Source organism: Dunckerocampus dactyliophorus, chromosome 13 (genome assembly GCF_027744805.1).
Source record: "Dunckerocampus dactyliophorus isolate RoL2022-P2 chromosome 13, RoL_Ddac_1.1, whole genome shotgun sequence".
NCBI classification, from domain to species: Eukaryota; Metazoa; Chordata; class Actinopteri; order Syngnathiformes; family Syngnathidae; genus Dunckerocampus; species Dunckerocampus dactyliophorus.
Window position 1 is genome coordinate 2,744,374 of NC_072831.1, and position 17,284 is coordinate 2,761,657.

The 17,284-nt window shown below is 43.3% G+C and overlaps 1 long non-coding RNA gene across 1 annotated transcript; it reads left to right on the forward strand.

Moving 5' to 3' along the window:
- Nucleotides 1-7,293: 7,293 nt before the first annotated feature.
- LOC129193023 (uncharacterized) lies at nucleotides 7,294-10,907 on the forward strand. Its single transcript, XR_008573533.1, has 3 exons — nucleotides 7,294-7,403; nucleotides 9,761-9,876; nucleotides 10,577-10,907. It is a non-coding gene; the product is annotated as an uncharacterized LOC129193023 (long non-coding RNA).
- Nucleotides 10,908-17,284: the final 6,377 nt, after the last annotated feature.

The following is a 17,284-nucleotide window of genomic DNA, read 5'->3' on the forward strand; positions in this document are numbered from 1 at the left end:
TCATTCAGTCCTTGCCAGTAGTCAAGATATGTACATTTTCACATCTACAGTACAATAACCATCAAATACTTTACTTTCTCATAACATAACACAATATAACACAGTCATATATTCATGGTTTGTTGTTGGGCTTTTTTATTAGTTTGAACATTTTTTCTAATTGCCATAAACACGTTGAGCGGCTCCTTTCTTCTGAGCGTTATCCAATAACGTAATGTGTACCATTCATTCTGACTCGGGGAGGCCTATTTGTACTCCTTCATCCGTCAGTGATATTGTTGATTAAGGTATCTGATGAGATGGAGCGGTAGCTACAACCTAATTGGAATTCAAGCTGAAAACACCTTCATGGTAATTACTGATTGAAATAAAGTGTGACAAAGTCATTCTCCTCTTACTGTTTGTTCCTGCTGGGGGATTAGGAAAAATTAGAGTGGCTGATGCAAGCTTTTCCAAGTTATTAACTAAACAAAGTCACTTTTGGTGGTACTTTTCATGAGCTGTTTGTTCAAGCTATTTAGTCATGATCAATTTCAGGCCGTATTGCAGATGTTAGTTTAGGAAAGAAGTCTTAAAGTTTGGCAGGAAAATTAATGGCACTGAAATTTATATTTCAGTGGAATTGCTTTGGACAAGGCTGACATTGTCACAGAGTCCTATCATTTATTGCATATATTCGTATTCGTAATGATAAACCTGATGTTTGTACAGATGATTAAATAAGGCCACAAAAGACACTGGGGCTAACAATTTGATTGATTGTCCATATTTAGCATGTGAGCATACACAAGGTTTTTGAGACTTGTGCCACCCTAACCCCCAACCCAAACCACTTACCTCTCATCCTAACCCCAACCCAAACCACCTACCTCCCACCCTAACACCAACCCTATCTCCAACCCAAACCTCGTCTCCCAACCTAACCCCAACCCAAATCCCAACCCAAACCACCTACCTCCCACCCTAACGCCAACCTAAACCCCAACTCAAACCACCTACCTTCTACCCTAACCCCAAACCCAAACCACCGAACTCCCACCCTAACGCCAACCCTAACTTCAACCCAAACCACCTACCTCCCACCCTAACGCCAACCCTAACCGCAACCCAAACCACCTACCTCCCACCCCAACGTCAACCCTAACCTCAACTCAAACCACCTACCTCCCACTCTAACCCCAACCCAAACCACCTACCTCCCACCCTAACGCCAACCCAAACTTCAACTCAAACCATCTACCTCCCACTCTAAGTCCAATCCTAACTTTAACCCAAACCACCGACCTCCCACCCTAACGCCAACCCTAACCCCTACCCAAAAACTTTGCTAGTTGGAACTAACATTATTGTAACCTGAACAAAACATAGTGCTTAACTGTGTGAAGGTGTATGATGAATAAACAAATGTCAAACAAACAGCTTAATATTGTTTGGCATTGTTCTGCACAAGTACTGAGAATTTCAAACAACCTCACTGCTAGTTGGTGGGGCTCTTGGTTGGGAATCTCGGGGGCTGAGTAGCCTTGGTGCCTTCCTGCACCAGGCAGCGCAGGTTGTGGCCCAATTGGGGGCATGCCTCCCCTGCGCCCTCACTGGTGGGCTCCCCCGGCAGGTGGGGTTGCGTGGTGCAGGCTTCACCATCTCGCATTGGGGCGGTTTATGGAGAGGTCTCTGGGGCAGACCCCGGTTTGCTCCACTGGGTGTCTGTAGCAGGGACATGACCTTTCGGGTGCTGGTTGGACTGTCTGCAGGAAATCCACATGTCTCTGGCTGCTGGGTTCTGGGTCTGGGGGCATGCTCAGCCCTGCATATGTCAGTCTAGTGGAAGCGGTTGGGATCCCCTACTTTCTTTTGCCTCCCCCCGGTTTTAGGAGGTTGCCTACCAGGGAACTCCTGCTATCCGCTGCAGGCGCCCTGGTGGATTTGGCATGGGTTGTTGGTGACTGCGGGTCCCATGGACCTACGGGGGTTTTGGGAACCTGGGTGGTGTGGGCAGGACCGTTAACGTGTAACTCTATGTCTGCCTTTTTGTTCCGCCTTTTTCTCCCTCCATTCCCATCCCCAGGTTTTACAGGCAGGTTCCCCTTCTCACTCAATGTTCTCACTGCCTTTGCTTTCCTCTATCAATTTTTCTTTCTTTTCTTTTTATCTTGCTCCCCTTAAACCATAAATTGCTTGGTGTCTTTAACATGAAACAGCAATGCAACCTGAACAGGAGGAGTAAAGCAAATCTGTTATTGAACTCGTTTACCTCCTTTTACCTTCCACCTTCACCTTTACACTCCTGTTACCGTACATAGTAGACATAGTGAGAGAAAATAAGGCATTTAAGAGACAAATAAGACTCATGTTCATGTGTGTTGCTGTAAATGTGTACCCTAAGGGAGCTGAGTGGGGGCGGGCAGGAAGTGATGTCAGTGTCAGGATTGTGTGCTGCGGTACTGCCATCTCTCTGTCTTCCCTTGCAGCACATCCCTGACACTCAATTGTTAGACCTACGACAAGACAAACACTCCGTAGCTGCTTTTTCGGTGGACTTTAGGGTGCTGGCGGCAGAGAGCCGATATGACGAGGAGGCACTCAGTGGAATATTTAGCAAAGGCCTTAACGAGCGGATTAAGGATGAGCTGGCGGTGAGGGATTTCACCACCACGCTGAATGAACTTATCGATCTCGCCATATGGTTGGATAACCGTCTCCGGGAACGAGATCGCGAACGCAGTGAGGATCTACCAGCGGGAGCAACCAGAAACCACCGTCAGGATTATCGGCTGATACCACTAACCCCGGGAACCAGTGGAACGGAGGGAGCCTCATCAGCGGCGGCCACCGAGGACACAGTGGAGCCCATGCAACTCGGTGGGAGACGCCTGTCAGCTGCGGAGAGGTCACGAAGGCTACGACTCCGCCTTTGCCTTTACTGCGGCGAGCCCAACCACACCATCAACAGATGCCCAGCGCGCCCGACACGTCGTCCCGGGTCCCCTCCTGATGCGATTAAGGAGACTGGCGCGAGATCGACCTCCGTATCCTAGGCAAGGGAGAAGCAGCCTACTCAGGGTCCTTGTGAGTATGCTGAGACGCCTCAGGCGTCGGCTCTTACTTCAGCAGCCTTTAAGAGACTACAGGTGACTGGACTCATTACTGGGGGGTTAGGGGGGTCAATGTTCGGGTTTCTGCATTAGTCGACTCTTTTATTGACTCTAATTTTGTTAAAAAGCATGGCATTCAGGGGGTTGATTTGAAGGACCATAAGGAGGTTCACTCTAGATGGACGTCCCTTGGCGGTAGTCACCCATAGGACCGTACCGTTATCTCTTCAATTGTCCGGTAACCACCATGAGTCCATTAGTTTTTTTATCGCACCGTCTCAATCCGCACCCATGATTCTGGGCCTCACATCGCTTCAAATACATAACCCGACGATGGATTGGACGAGGGGACAGATAATTAATTGGGGTAGTCACTGTTTTGCCAGCTGCTTACGATCTGCAGTACCCACGGTCACAGGCAAACCTAATAGCTCTTAGAGTATCGATCTCACCGGCGTCCCTGAAGTGTATCATGACCTCCTCATGGTATTTAGCAAGGACAGAGCGCAGAGTTTACCTCCCCATCGTCCATACGACTGCTCAAATGACCTTCTTCCGGGAGCACCGTTACCCAATGCTAGGCTCTATAGCAGGGGTAGGGAACCTATGGCTCGGGAGCCAGATGTGGCTCTTTTGATGCCTGCATCTGGCTCTCAAACATGTCTTAACACGATAAAAATGTATTTTTGGTTTTTTGTTCGCTGACCTTTTATTGTACATTACAGAAATCACAGTGTTAAAAATAACACTCAAAATATAAAACTTTGTTATGCATTTTAGTCCATCAATCCATTTTCTACCACAATGCGGGTGGCCAGAGCCAGTGCCAGCTGTCCTTCCAATATTTTCCGGGTCAAACACCAAAATTCGATTATCACTGGATAATGCGGTAGCCTATTCGCGGTAGCCTATTCGCATGAACTTCCCTTCCTTAAATCAAATAGTCAGATCGCTAATTCTGGAAAAAGAAAAAGATACGGAGTACGGTGCAAAAGCACGCAGCACCAGAAGTCGCATTAATGGTAAGAAGTAATTTATTTATTATTGGATAGCTTCAGTGTAACAATGTTAATAAAAAGAATAACTTTAGAGGTCCTCCTTAAAAATGCCCACATTTACTTGTATTCAATGTAAAAAAATATTATATGGCTCTCAAGGAAATCCATTTTAAAATATGTGGCTTTTATGGCTCTCTTAGCCAAAAAGGTTCCCGACCCCTGCTCTATAGCATTTCTGGACCCGAGCAACTTGCGCTCAAGGAATACATCGCGTCCTCCCTGGCCTCAGGACTTATTCGCCCCTTGTCCTCTCCACTTGGGCTGGGTTTTTTTTCGTTGACAAGAATGATAAATCCCTACGGCCTTGTATCGATTTTCGCGGGCTTAATGACATCACAGTAAAGAACCGTTCCCCGTTACCTCTAGTGGATTCCGCCTTTTCATCTCTTCATTCGGCTAAGATTTTTTCCAAACTTGGCCTACGGAATGCATAGCACCTGGTTCGAATCAACCCTGCTCGGCGACAGGTATGTCTCCTTTCAAGACTGTGTTTGGTTACCAACCCCCGCTTTTCCCCTCCCAGGAAGCAGAAATCACTGTCCCGGCAGTTCACATACACCTACGACGCGCACGACCCGAGCCGCACTGACACGGACGGCAGAAAACAACCGTCGGATTGCTGACACCGCATCCCCGCACCTAACTACCAGCCCGGGATGGAGGTATGGCTTTCCTCGAAAGATCTCCCACTTGCAGCGACCTCTCGGAAGCTGGCCCCAAGGTTAGTGGGACCGTACAAGACTGAGGCCATAGTCAACAGGTCAGCCGTCAAGCTGAAGCTCCCGCCGGCTCTTTAAGTCCACCCAGTCTTCCACGTCTCCTGCATCAAGCCTGTCGCTACCAGCCCACTGTGCCCTTCGATCGAGGCTCCACCCCCGCCCCGCATCATCGATGGCCAGCCCGCGTACACAGTGAGAGCCCTATTAGATTTGAGAAAGAGAATGAGGGGGGTGCAGTATTTGGTTGACTGGGAGGGATATGGACCAGAAGAGCACTCCTGGGTCGCCTGCTCCTGTATCCTAGATCCCTCTCTCATTTCCGACTTCCACTCCGTCCACCCCGATAAACCAGGTATGCCGCCAGGGAGCGTCTTATAAAAGGGGGGGATACTGTCAGGATTGTGTGCTGCGGTACTGCCATCTCTCTGTCTTCCCTTGCAGCACATCCCTGACACCCCTGATGAGCTGATCATCCTCACCTGTGCCTTATTAGGGAGTGCTATTTAAGCTGTGTCCAATGCTAGGTTCAGTGCCAGATTGTTACCCTTTGCTACACCTTGTCATGCTCACTCCAGCATTCTCGTTGCATTGCGTTTTTGGCTTTCTGACCCACGCTCTTCTACATTGTAAGTACCACCCTGCCTGCTTGACGTTCTTCAGCAGTAGCCGTTATTGTTGGTATTTCTGCTAGTTTTTGTTAGCAGCTCTTTGTGTTATATTCCAGTGTTTTTCCCTGCTTAGTTTTCCGTGCCAGCAGTGTTTTCAGTTATTATTCCTGTGACTAGGTCCGGAGGTATTTTCATTGTACTTTTCTTCCTGTGTTTGTTTTGTACTTTCATTTTCCATTTTTGTATTAAAATACTTTTTGTTACACGGGCCTGACTCCGCATTATTATCATCACAACCTCTTTGAATGCATCTTCTGAATGCCTTATATTTGCTTCATTTAGACATTTTTATGCTTGAAAATGTTTCATTTAGGTTTCAATGTGCATATTTTTGACGAATAATAGGCTGTTTTTAACCACGAACAACATGATCTATTAATAAATATATTTTGAAAAACCGTGAAGCCGCGAAATTCAAAGTGGCAACCGACGACTGTACCTACTTGGTATATAGTAGGTATAGGAAATTGATGATGATGATGATGATGATAATGGTGAAATGGATGTATGTTTAACATGTTCATAAAGATTCCTTTCATGTGTAAGATCATGATTCAGCAAGCAACTTAAACCAAGCATGCGGCTCCGTTCTTTGCCACTTTTCACTTCATTTTTGACTTTCCCTTTCCTTTCCTTTGATGCAGGCCATCATAAGAGTCTGCCTCAGGCTTGGGAGACATAATGAAGGCAAAAAACTAAGAAAACTAAAAGGAATACAAGTGATGCGCGACTATGCATTCTTCTTGCCGTGCGCACCTAACTAGTTCTCTTTTTATAGTAATGTTGTGTGTTGTAACAACAAAATGGTGACATGTAAGAATGTACCATATGTACATACAACATACAACATACAACATACAACATGTAACACTGTAACACAATCCTTATGTGAGACATGAACACACGTCTTTCTCTTTTCTGTGCATTCTAAAGCTATAAAACAGGTAAAAAGAGGCAGGTAATTAATGGACGTAATGGGACACACCTATTCCTAAAACACCTCCAAAAAGCTCCAACAAGGTTTGATGGTTTTCTATCCGTGCTGTGAGCATGTAGTAACAGGTACATTCATTATAACATGGAATACTTACAGTATTTTGGGAACTTCCTTCCTGGGTGCATTGATTTCACATAGAAAGGAACGCTACACCTAGCGTGAACATTTCCAAACTAAAAAACAAAAACACAGCAGCAGTGGCGGCAGCTCCAATATGTAGCGTTACCCTTCACTAGCGGCCTGACGCATTGTGAGCGAGTGTGTGGTGAAGCTAGTCGCTAGCTGGCTAGTAGCTAGCCGGTGTGTTGTGGCAAGGTGTCACTACACCAGTAACATAGTTCTTGGGCGTAACAATGTTAATAACAATAATAACAACAATGTCGCTGTAGCATGGTTAATATGCAGGTCACATTATGTAAATGGAGCCTTGTTGGCGCTTTTTGGAGTTTTTATCAGAAGGCTTTGAAGGCGGAATAGGTGTGTCCTATTACGGGTATTCTTAGCTGCCTCTTTTTATCCATTGTTATATCTTTAGAACACACAGAAAAGAGAAAAACGTGTGTTCATGCCTCACATAAGGATTGTGGATGATGGGCAAACTTTTCCTTTCAGGCAGTGATCCCCAAGCCCCAGAGTCATTTGGGTCATTTAGTACTGGGCCACACAGAGAGAAAAAATAATTTCCATGATGTTTTATTTTGAAAAGTGGCCGGATTCTCTCTGTTACATCCGTCTTACTTAACGTGTCTGCGTGTGCGTGTGCTAACTTTCTCTCATGCCGCACAGATAGACTACTGCTGTATTTTTACCATTTTTCTTTCACCTCATATTTGGTGTCAAATGCTGATACTATGTTGGAATGCATAAAGGTAAGTTTTGATGGCTTATTGAGTGCTAATGTGCACATTTGTCTCAAGTTGATTCATGCTAGCACACTGCCTTTTACCACACACGTCAAACAGCCATGTAATCATCTCTCTGGAAAAACTCCAGCTTGAACAGGTGGATGGTGGGTCAGCATTCATTTAGTGCTTTTAATGTGATATTCATGTCTTAGTTTCGCACAACACACAATACATGAGATAAATTAGATCGCTGTAATGTACGAACCCCCCGGTCTGCGGGAGATTTGTGGGAACAAAAGCCGGTCCGTCCTTTAAGGCAATACAAGACGTTGATGAACTGTAGTACACTGGCCACTAGGTGTCGCCAGAAACCCAAACCAGACTTGGTCACAAACCAGGCTTTTATTATTTCATCAAAACAGGCACAATAATAACATAATATTAATCATCATCATCATTGTCATCATCATCAACACATGGGCTACTTTTGCGGCCGTGCTCCAGCTAACATTCAGCACACTCTAAATCCCCTTTACGTCACTTCATGTCCACACACCCGGAAGACATTTTTTAAAAATGGACACAAACTTGAGTCTTATTTATGTGTTAAATGGCTTCGTTTCTCTTATAATGTCTACTATATTGGGTAATAGGAGTGTAAAGGTGCCTATAAGGGTGTTACTTATTTTATTAATATTGAATCCTAATCCACTTATGGTGGTCAGGTCTGGAACCAACAAACCACTATAAACGAGGGATGACTGTTGTGGGAAAAAATGTTCACCAATTTTAAATGTACGTATTATTTCAAGGTGGTGTTATACAAATACTTGCACAGTTCCTAACACACACATACACGGGCACGCAAGCTCATGCACGTGCACACACACACACGCACACACCCTCATACATTCAACTACTAAAGGCCCTTTTTAAGCAATGCTCCATTATGTTTTGCGTTTGCACAGCAGTGAGGTCCCAGGAACTTTTATGTAAATGAGTCAGCAACGTGACTTGATTGGACTACACTACACTAGTGCTTCCTAAGTAGTGGGGTGCTAGGGCAGGTCAAATTTGTGTGAGAGAGTGAGAACAATGCATATGCAACTGCTGCGCAACTCTGATTGTGCTATGTGAGTGTGTTTGTCAAGAAGGCCTTCTATGAGAAGCTTTTAAACTGAAAATGTTGTTATACTGAGTGTAACGACATTAGACTGCATATAAAGGTGTAATAATATCCCACAGTTCGCTTGCGATAATACAGTAAGTTAAATAGTCGACGAGAGTCAACGGGCTCAAAGGGGCCATTTGCCTTGTTTCTTATTGGGAACTAAAATTAACTGAAATATTGATAGTAACAGCTTTAACACAAAACTTTGTCTTTATATCAATGACGTTCATGGCTGGTGAGGCACTGACTCCTTTGGAGTGTTTTTTTAATGTTAACAAGGGGGCTGTCAATCGATTAAAATATTTAATTGCAATTAGTCACATGTTGTCCATAGTTAACTTGCAATAAATCGCAGACAGAAAGACGCTTTTATCTATAATAAGTGTACCTTTGAAAGATCACTCTAAAGTTTAAAGTCCGCCCCCATTGCAGCATCCAGCCTATAGCGACCGACTCCCGCCCACTTTCCTTCACAAAGCCAAAACAAGCATGTCTGCCGTGTGGGACTTCATGTTCTGAGAGTGATACAAGTTTTGCACCCACGAAAAATAGCACGCCCCGTGTCTTCCACTCCTGAGAAAGGCTGCTCATCTCGTCCGATTAATTCAAGTATTTTTCAGGTTATTAGCTTGGCCTTCAGACTGTCACGCACAAAATCTCTGCTTCTGCCTTTGTTCCCGCATACTGAGGTGACACAAAATAGCAAATAGTTACTAAAGGCCCTGTCACACCTTGACAATTTAGCCAGCGCATGCCCGACGTGATCATTTTGATGACGTACGTTGAACTGTGGATGTTTTTTTCAATTTTGGCTGTATACATAGCATATTCATAATGACTTTGACGTATACATGACGTATTAGTAACTTATATACAGTAGAACGTTTCTATAACTTATAGACAACTTATACCAACGAATGCGTAGCGTGTTGCCGACGTTCACAACTTATGCCCAACGCCAGTCTAACTTACGCAAACTGCACGGCAGCGTATGGCTGACAATCACGTGCCGTAGCCTATAAAAAGGCCGCCACTTGGTGACTCAAATCATAACCTCACTAGACATCGCAGTGTCAACATCACCATCATGCCGAAGAAAATTCCGAAGACGGCTGCCAAGAAGTATCAGGGCAGTGACGGACCGATCCATCACCACCCACAGCCTCCCCTCCCACTCTCACTCCCACTATAACTCTGTTATATGACGCAGGTTCTAACGCCTCACAGGCGTCAATGGTATCGGAAGCTCCTTCCCCAGCGGTCTCTATCTCCTCTCAGCCAATCCTTGCCAAGGAGAGAGCCAACAAGACACAGTTTTGTCTCAAGGTATGTTGACGTATTACGACTTGTGCGTAACTTACAAATAATGTGTGTGTGTGTCAACCATTGCATAACTTATTGCCCACATATGCTGGTCGTATGAATCATACGTCAACATACGTCGAAAAGTTTTGTGCATGCACAAAATTTTTGGACGATTTGGACGTACTACGACGTACGCCGGCGTGCTTCAGCGTGCTTTTAACTTATACAAAACTTACCAATAAGTTATTCGACGTACACCAGCATATTCGCCAAATTTTTCATACGTTGGCGTAAGCTGGCTAAATCGTCAAGGTGTGACAGGGCCTTAATGTAACAAAAAAGCCCTCCAAATAGCTGTCTTCGGCTATGCCTGCATGCAGCACCACAACATTCTTGATTTCAATTTGATTCATTCATCGTCTTCAGGGTGCTGTTCCGTCTGTCCGTCCCATGTCCTCCCTTCCAGGGCTTGCCATTCAAAATACGCTTTTCTTTGTCCATTCCTTCTCCATACTTGTTCATGCTTGCGGCTCCACATCAACTGCAACACCGCTGCGTTTCCCCAAACTACGGTGTGGGCCAAGGGTTCAAACAGGACGTTAATCAAGTGTTAAAAAAGCCAGTGGCGTTATTGAGAATCGGTGGCAACTTTGATTACCCTACGGAAAATACATTTAATACAGTTATTTTAATGGGTTTTATTACTTACTCATCATGATAGATCCCCTGGACTCCAACTTCCCCGATTGGCTGCAGAAGGGACCTAGGACTTCATAAGAGGCAGAGGGAGACGCCTGGAAGGGGAAGAGCACCTCCCAACCTGCTACACCTTGCGATTCGGATGTGTTGGACTGTTCGTTTTCATTGACTCTTTATGTTGAAATCCAGCTGTATTCTTTTTTTGTTATATAATGAACCCCCTGTATAACACAAGAAAGCGTGGTTTGGGACTTGAGGGAGTTGGGACCTCTTCCATGTTATGTTAAGCTCTGGTGTTCCCCCAGCTGGGGCGTAACACTAGACATCCCCAACACACACACACACACACACACACACACACACACTAGTGATGTGCGATACCACTGATTTTGTTTCCGATCTGATACTGAGTCAAATTCAGGCTGTTATCGGCAATAAAAATCCAATACTGTTACTTTGTGCAAATTCACCTAATGTGAAGTGTATTTCATATCAACATAAAAACTACACATTTTATTAATTTATTACCTAATAAATGATTCTTTTGAAAAAATTAACTTAATTTATAATTTAAGTTCATTATGTATTTTAAACCCTGAAGTATATTGAGGTATCGGATGGACTGACAATATAGCCAAGCTAATACTGTATACATCAACAGAACAAACAGAGGCCAAAATCAGATAGAATATGTAAAAAATTGTATTTTAAGCAATGAAAAAGGAAAATAAGTAAAATAATAAAACCGTGAAAATAAATGATTTGTTATTAAGAACAACTTTAAGAATGAAAACTTTATTCGCAATTCACACATGGCTCCGTTTACAATCAGACAAATGTTTCAGACCAAGATCACCTCAAATGACTCAAGTATCAACATTATCAATATTTTGATTTTTAGAGCTATTTCAGTATCGCTCCGCACATCACCAAGACACACACGCACGCACACACACACACACACACACACACACACACACACACCCACCCACACACACGCACGCACGCACACACACGCACACACACAGCCTTATATATAAGTCTTCTCCAAAAGCAATCCCAGACACCTCTAATTGGCTTATCTATCCAGGAACCCAGAGGAGAGCAGTGTTTTCACATGGGATTAACTGTGGTCCAAATCTCAGCTCACCCTGTTCTCTGCATTATTTGGCAAAGATTGTCCCCTGCTGGTCTGTTTCCATGTGCCTCCTATATTATAGATGCACAATAGTAAGGATAAATAATACCACGCTCCATCAAGCTTATTTTGCTTGGATTTGTTGCGTTCAAAACAAATTGAAAGAAATAAATGAAATTGTACATACATAGGTGTGAATGCAAGTGCGAAGTCACATGAATGAAAAACACTTTTGGCCTCATGTTTACCCGAAGGCAGAATTTTGTCATTCAAACTCTTTCAAAAAGAAACTTTTGCAAATGCTGTCCTTATCATTTTGCGTATGCACTCAGAGACGCAGCTTTTGTGTGAAGGAGGACACGTGCACCCGCAATATGCCCAACTCATTCATGAAGGGCACAGCGGGGGGCTGCTCCAGATAATGAGCTTGATAATGTGACAATGTGACCGGTGGTGACATATCACTCAACCCAAATATACACAAGACAGAAAGTAAAAGTATGTTTTTGGATCACAGTTGTGGGTGTAATTCGTTGTTTATCATTATTAATTGGTTCCAGACCAGACAGTGATATGTGAATTTCCACAAAGTAGGATTCCTTATTTATAAAAGGAATATTTTGGTAGTTTGAGCATAGAACTCTCTAGACATAAAATAACACCCCTATAATCACCTCTACGCTCCTATTACCCAATATACTGTAGTAGACATTAGTGAAAATAGGACATATAAGACATAGAAAAGCTGTTTACCACCTTCTAAATACACATTTTAACATTGTTAGAGCCCTCTAGACATGAAATAACACGCCTATAGTCATGTTTACATTCCTATTACCCAATATACTGTAGTAGACATAAGAGAAAATCGGACATATAAGACATAGAAAAGCTGTTTACCACCTTCTAAATACACATTTTAACATTGTTAGAGCCCTCTAGACATGAAATAACACGCCCATAGTCATGTTAACATTCCTATTACCCAATATACTGTAGTAGACATTAGAGAAAATAGGACATATAAGACATAGAAAAGCTGTTTACCACCTTCTAAATACACATTTTAACATTGTTAGAGCCCTCTAGGTATGAAATAACACGCCTATAGTCATGTTTACATTCCTATTACCCAATATACTGTAGTAGACATTAGAGAAAATAGGACATATAAGACATAGAAAAGCTGTTTACCACCTTCTAAATACACATTTTAACATTGTTAGAGCCCTCTAGATATGAAATAACACGCCTATAGTCATGTTTACATTCCTATTACCCAATATACTGTAGTAGACATAAGAGAAAATAGGACATATAAGACATAGAAAAGCTGTTTACCACCTTCTAAATACACATTTTAACATTGTTAGAGCCCTCTAGACATGAAATAACACGCCCATAGTCATGTTAACATTCCTATTACCCAATATACTGTAGTAGACATTAGAGAAAATAGGACATATAAGACATAGAAAAGCTGTTTACCACCTTCTAAATACACATTTTAACATTGTTAGAGCCCTCTAGATATGAAATAACACGCCTATAGTCATGTTTACATTCCTATTACCCAATATACTGTAGTAGACATTAGAGAAAATAGGACATAAGACATAGAAAAGCTGTTTACCACCTTCTAAAGACACATTTTAACATTGTTAGAGCCCTCTAGACATGAAATAACACGCCTATAGTCATGTTTACATTCCTATTACCCAATATTGTAGACATCCATCGGTCCATCTTCTATGCCGCTTATCCTGATATTGTAGACATAATAATAGAAAATACGACATACCTTCTTAATAGGCTTATTTTATAATGTAATAATAATATATAATGTTATTTTGTAATAATTAATGTAATAATGTAATAATGTAATTTTTATAGAGCACCAACAGTGGATGTACATGAACATGCATGCAGTGATACAAACATACAATCAAGGGTAGATATATTTCGGAATGGTGCTCAGGTTTTCTTTTCTTTTTGTGTTATAACACACAGGCGAGACGCCTGCCGTATACTCCCCCCACCCACGAACAAAAGGTACATCCCCCGGTAAAAGAGACACTCAGATCAGTTGAGAAAGAAGAAAGGAAAACAATGGAAACCAAATGAATACATGCCAGCAATAACAATGTGGGTATAGAATATCCACAATATCTGAACCATAAAGCTGCACACTCCTCACTGAATTGCATGAATTAGATTCACACTGTTATATGGGCTGCCCAATCAATTATATTTGGGTATATTTTTGCCAGTCTTGCTTTTGAGTAGTGGCTGCGGTGCAAAACCTTAAATTGTATTATACTTAATCTTGCACAAGAAGTGCTATCATTTACCCTTTGCAGTGCGCTATTCCAGACATCCTCCTCCAAGGTAACCCAGCTCGTTTTACTGATACATATGGGACATTTGGATCACTACACTGAAGGAAGTGGCGAATCTGGAAATACCGAAATAGGCTGGATCTAGGGAGGTGGAATTTAATTGATAAGTCTTCAAAGCTCGCGAAGGTGCTATTCATATATAAAGCCTTTCAAGCTGCAAATTCCCTGTACCAGCAAAAAAATTCAGAGTCCGATTTAGCTGGGGGAAAGAAGTGATTATTAATTATTGGACTGATGTGGAAAAGGCTATTCAGGCCACAACTCTTTCTAAGTTGAGACCATATTCTAGAAGTATGTATTATGACTGGGTTGTTGGTGAAGTCTGAAATAGTAAGAGGGAGGCTGGAGGTCGCTAGGGCTTGAAGAGACGTACAGATGCAAGATGGGGCCTCAAAACGACACCAGTCTGCATCGGGAGTGTGAAGCCAGTATATCATTTGCGGCCCAGTAGTAATGACAAAAATTTGGAAGCGCCAGGCCACCTTTTAATTTGGGCCTTTGTAACAGTTCCAATCGTATTCTAGGCCTCCCACTGTCCCATATAAATGAGGTGAGGGCCTTGTCGATAGTTTCGAAAAGGATTTGGGTAAATAAATTGGAATACGCTGAAATAGGTATAACAATTTTGGGAACACACTCATTTTAATACAATTTACTTTCCCTGCCAAGGACAGGTGAAGCGATTTCCATCTTTTTAAGTCTGACTTAACTCTTTCAAGCAGAAGATAAAAGTTTTCCTGATAGAGTTCTTCTGTGTCCCTTGTAATTTTGATGCGTAGATATTTAAAGCCCTGATCCGATCCAATTTCCAGGGAGGACGTTCCATTTTATAAGGGGGGAAAGCAAAATCTAATAATACTGTGGCGTGGACTGATTCTATTATAGTTGAATTTTCAGCTTTTGTAGTCAAGAGCAGGAAAGTCCGATCGACAAAAAAAATAGTTTATTGTACTGTATGAGTGGTATACATGGGAAAAAGGACAGTGCCTTGCCTTGCGGAAATAGGAACCGCCACGGGTCAACACTCCCCATCTGGTCCATGAAGGCTGACAGTAACCCGGCCATTTTTGAAACATGTGTGGGTTTGGGGTTGGAGTGATCTAGCAAAGGGTCTATTACACAGTTTAGGTCACCCCCAAAAATACGTTGTTGTGAATTTAGGCTCGGTATTAATGAAATAGCTTTCATCGTCCCAATTTGGTGCGTAGACATTAAATAGCACAACGGGCCTATGATAAAGGACCCCAGTAACCATTACAAATCTCCCTTGTGGATCCCGGGTAATATTAGTTCAATTAAACTCAATTCTTTTATGTGTTAATATGGCCGTACCGCGGAACCTGGAATCGAGGTCTGAGTGAAACACCTGACCTAACCTTTTTTTAGCCTGTGTTAACTTGAGGAATGCAATATCACATTTTAAATGCGTCAGATGATGAAATATCCTGGCTCTTTTAACAGGTCCATTCAGCCCCATGTTTCGCGGCGTTCTTCATGTTCTCACTGTCTTCCATAGGTATCTAGATAGTTAAACGACAAAAAACGTGAATACAGAATACACAGAAAAGTAAACAGAAGAGTTGCATTGCAGAGTGTCCAGCTTCTTTTCTTCTTCTCTTCTTCCTCCACTCCCTCTTCCCCTCCTCTTCCTGCCTTGGTGTTTCGCTTTAAAGCAAGCAAAAGGGGGCACTACTAGCCAAAATCTGGGGCTGTCCCTTCCCATAACTCTGTCCCAATCCCCAAAAAACAACAACAGAAGCCAAACTATGCCTATACTTAACACTCTCCCTGAGGTAAGCTGCAGGCTAAACACTGCACTTCTAGACTTCCCGTCAAACAATCAGGGTGGATAAGCACGGGAGCAGAGGTAAAACCTAACTTAAGCTTCTCGTCACCACAACGGCAGGATGACCCCAGCAAGGCAGACATAGGAGCAGGTGAGGGGGAAAGCCAGCAAATGAGTAAGCAGGAGGACAAACGGACGAGCAGTGTCGGCCAACACCCGCTGGGCAGGCAAGCTGCAGCGAGGCCAAGCATCAGAGCCGAGAAGACGAGACCCCACCAGCCACCAGGAGTCAGACTACTCCTCGGTGCACCGCCCGCCCACCTGAGTGACAGCCCCGAAAAGCCCACAGATAATTCGGGGAAATGGAAAGATGCGGAAAGCACAAAGACAGGTGGCAGAGCACCACACCCCCCACAGACTCGGCCCTAAGATGCACACTCCCCAAACACCACCCAGGCCCACGATCCCTGCGAACCCAGTCCCGCCCCCGCCTGGCAGGTGTCACGGAACAGGCAGGTGGTGCCCTGATCCAGTACGCTCCACACGTGTCTATGATGAGATGGAATTGTGTCTGTTATGCAATTAAAAATAAATAAATACATAAAAGCTCTGGACAAATACATGACAGCTCTGGAGGCCGAGGACACATGACTGACAGGCCACCCACCTCACCACAGGCAAGGCCTGCAAGGGCACCCAGTCTGGATAATGGCCTTTTTAAAGTAGGTAGGAATTGAGCCTAGTAAGAAAGCGATTAGCAATACATAAAATGTACGGACTAATTGAAGGAAGGATTTGTACTCATTTGTACTCTTGACAGATGACAACATGTGAGCATATACACCTAAACTGTGACACAACTATGGATAATACTGTACATCCACATTAATACAAAATTCAAGGAAAAGTGCACTTTTTGAGGAATTTTGCCCGTTATTCACAATTCTTATGTGAGATATGAACACACGTCTTTCTCTTTTCTGTGCGTTTTGAAGATATAAAACCAGATTAAATAAGGTAGCGAAGAATGCACGTAATGGGACGCACCTATTCCTATAAAGCCTTCTGAAAAAACCTCCAAAAAGCGCCAGAAAGGCTCCATTTACACAATGTGACCTGCATATTAACCAAGCTACCTCGACATTGTTATGATGATTATTATTATTACTACATTGTTACATTGTTACAAGACCTACATTACTGGCGTAGTGACGCCTCGCCACACCACACCGGCTAACTGCTAGCAGGCTAGCAACTAGCTTCACCGCACACTTGCTCACAATGCCTCAGGCCGCTAGCGAAAGGTAACCCTACATATTGGAGCTGCCGCCGCCGCCACTGTGTTTTTGTTTAGAGTTTGGAAAAGTTAACGCTAGGTGTGAAACTTTGTTGGAGCTTATTTAGAGG